Source organism: Trichechus manatus, unplaced genomic scaffold (assembly GCF_000243295.1).
Source record: "Trichechus manatus latirostris isolate Lorelei unplaced genomic scaffold, TriManLat1.0 scaffold00032, whole genome shotgun sequence".
In the NCBI taxonomy this organism is placed as follows: domain Eukaryota; kingdom Metazoa; phylum Chordata; class Mammalia; order Sirenia; family Trichechidae; genus Trichechus; species Trichechus manatus.
The window spans coordinates 20,167,809-20,171,348 of NW_004443968.1; the positions used below are offsets into that span (position 1 = coordinate 20,167,809).

The 3,540-nt window shown below is 37.7% G+C and overlaps 1 long non-coding RNA gene across 1 annotated transcript in view; it reads left to right on the top strand.

The window, feature by feature from the left end:
* The window catches only part of LOC111820283 (uncharacterized), a 62,458-nt gene that overhangs the window by 33,669 nt on the left and 25,249 nt on the right, over positions 1-3,540 (top strand). The window lies entirely within an intron of this gene.

A 3,540-nucleotide genomic window follows, 5' to 3' on the forward strand; every position in this document is an offset into this window, starting at 1 on the left:
GCCAATGGTTTATCAATTTTGTTAATCTTTTCAAAGAAAAATCTTTTGGTCTTGTTAACTCTTTCAATTGTTTTTCTATTCTCTATTTCATTTAATTCTTCTCTAATTCTTATCATTTCCTTTCTTCTGTCTCCCGAGGGCTTCTTTTGCTTCTCTCTTTCTACTTGTTCCTTTGTAGGGTTAATATTTTGATTATGGCCCTTTCTTCTTTTGGATGTGTGCATTTATTGCTATAAACTGACCTCTGAGCACTGCTTGTGCTGTGTCAAGATTTGGGACTTCTTGAGTGGATGATTTTTAGATGAGATTTTGGATTTAGAGTTGATTCTGGAATAGGTTAAGACTTTTGGGGATGTTGGGATGGGTGAACATATTTTGCACATGGCAAGCACATGACTTTTTGAAGGCCAGAGGGTAGACTGTTGTTGGTTGAATTGTGTCTGTCAAGAAAATAGGTTGAAGTTCTAACCTCCAGTACTAATGAGTGTGAACTTGTTTGGAAATAGAGTCTTTGTAGATGTAATCAATTTAAAACGAGGTAATGCTGGATTGACCATCCCTGGGTGGCATAAGCATTTAAGCTCTCATCTGCTAACTAAAACGTTGGCAGTTTGACTCCATCCAGAGTTGCCTCACAAGAAAGGTCTGGTGACATACGTTAGAAAAATCAGCCATTGAAAACTCTGAGGAGCACAGTTCTACTCTGACACATGTGAGGTTGCCATGAGTTGAAATGGACTTGAAGGCAACTAGTTTTTTAATACTGGATTAGAGTGGGCCCTCAATCCAATAACTGGTATCTTTTTATTAAGGAGAAGCAGATTTGGAGACAGGGGGACACAGACACATACAGAGGAAAGACAGCCATGTGAAGACAGGAGCAGAAATTGGAGTGATGCAGCTGCTAGCCAAGGAATGCCAAGTATCACCAGCAACCACCAGAAGCTAGGAAGAGGCAAGGAAGGATTCTTCCCTACGGCCTTCAGAGGGAACATGGCCCTGCCGACACCATGATATCAGACTTCTAGCCTCCAGAACTGTGAGAGAATAGTTTTTTGTTGTTTTAAGCCTCCCAGTTTGTAGTACTTTGTTACAGCAGCCCTAGGAAACAAACATAGTACACATTTCATGGCAATATATTTCCATGCTTTATCAATAGTAAAAGCCCCAAGGGTACTAAGGAATCAGAATCCATTAGCATCCACTTCTACTCTCACTGAATGCTGAGACTACCAATAGTTATGGGGTAGGTACTGCCAGGGACATGTCATACAAATTTATCACAATTCATTAGTGTACTAGTAAGGTAACGAAAAATAATGATGAAGAATTCAAACCTTTCTGTCATTGCAAAATTGTGCACTGGTGCTTTAATAGCTAATCCAATTCTAGTTAGTTTAGGAATTACCACAGCACTAAGCAAAATATTTGGGACTGCAATACTAGAATAATGCTTACCTTCAACTAAGAATCTGTCACAATTAACTCGATCATGCCTCTTTTCCCAGTTAACCTCAGTGATGGCAGGAAGCCCGAGTTTCCCAGGTGTCCCTTATTACCTGGACATCTTCCACTTACAAGGTTTAGTTTATTGCTAATGTGACTCTATCTCCCCTACTGGATGGTGCCCCCTGAAATTCTGCTCCATTATCAGCAAACTCTTTTGCATCTGCAACATTTTTTCTGATTGTTCACTTTTTTTTTTTCCGCAACAGAAATCTAGCTATTACTGAAGTAGCTTCTTCTCATCTTCTGGGTCTCGTTTTATCAGAGAGGCCTTCCCCTGCCCATCCTATCTGTCTAACCATTTATGCTTTTTCAGAATAAGCTGGTTATTTTCTTCCTTGCACTTATCACATTTTGTATTTGTTGATTTATTTAATTACTAGTTTACTGCTAGACCTCCCCACTGGAAGACAAGCTCCTCACTGAAGGCAGAGATGTTGTTTGTCTTGTTTATTAGATGTCTGTTCTCCAAGGCCTGGCAAATACTGAACATGTATGAATGAATGAATGAATCAGGCATCATGTATGCTAAATATTTGAATATATTTTAAAAGATAATTTTGTCTTTTGATTAAATATATTGATGCTGTGATCATAATTTTTTACTTGGTAAAATTAGTACTTGTCAATTGGATGATGGTGTATTGCTGTTTTTAACCAATGTGAAAAACTAAATCCCACATAGGTTTGTCAGGAGACCTTATTTATTTTACTTAGTTTCTGAAGTATTTAGACTTTGAAGCAGGATATGCTAGAGCAGTGATCTTAACTGACATATGAGTCTAAGAAACTATTGATTTGGAACTAGATATAATTAGTTTCTGGAGTAAAAACCCCACAGTTATGAACATCCTTTACTGATAAAGTGGCTGGATGCTGTAAGAAATGAATTGGAGGAAAAGAGAAGCCTCCACTTTTTAATGATCCTTTTCTTTCTTTTAGACTGCAGTGGAAGGGGAACCTCCATTAGTGCCACTTTATTTCAAGGGTCTTCTTGTTCAGTTACAATCCTGCCACAGAATAAAAAAGTCTAGATTACTTCAGTGCTTGGAACTTCCTAAAGACAATGAAAGACAGTGAAAATGTCTATTCTACCCAAAGTGATCTACAGATATAATGCAATCCCGAAGCAAAATTCCAAAGCCAGTTTTTAATGAGATGGAGAAACAAATCACCAACTTCACATGGAAAGGGAAGAGGCCCCGAATAAGTAAAGCATTACCGAAGAAGAAGAACAAAGTGGGAGGCCTCACACTACAGGATTTTAGAACCCACGGTATTCAAAACAACCTCCTACTGATACAACAACAGATACATAGACCAATGGAACAGAATTGAGAATCCAGACATAAATTCATCCACCTATGAGAAGCTGATATTTGACAAAGGCCCAATGTTCATGAATAGGGGAAAAGACAGTTTCTTTAACAATGGTGCTGGCATAACTGGATATCCATTTGCCAAAAACTGAAACAAGACCCATGCTTCACACCATGCACAAAAACTAACTCAAAATGGATCAAAGACTTAAATAAAAAAATCAAAAACAATAAATATCATGGAAGAAAAATTGGGACAATGCTAGGAGCCCCAATATATGGCATAAACACAATACTAACCATAAGTAACAATGCACAAGTACCAGAAGAGAAACTAGATAACTGGGAGCTCCTAAAAATCAAACACTTATACTCATCAAAAGACTTCACCAAAACAGTAAAAAGACAACCTACAGACTGGGAAAAAATTTTTGGCTATGACAAATCCGATCAGAGTCTAATCTCTAATATCTACAAGATACTGCAAAACCACAACAACAAAAAGACAAATAACCCAATTTAAAAATGGGCAAAGGATATGAATAGGCACTTTGCCAAAGAAGATGTTCAGGCAACTAACAGACACATGAAGAAATACTCAGGATCATTAGCCATTAGAGAAATGCAGATCAAAACTGCAATGAGATATCATCTAACCCCAACAAGGCTAGCATTAATCCCAAAAAACACAAAATAATAAGTGTTGGAGAGGTTG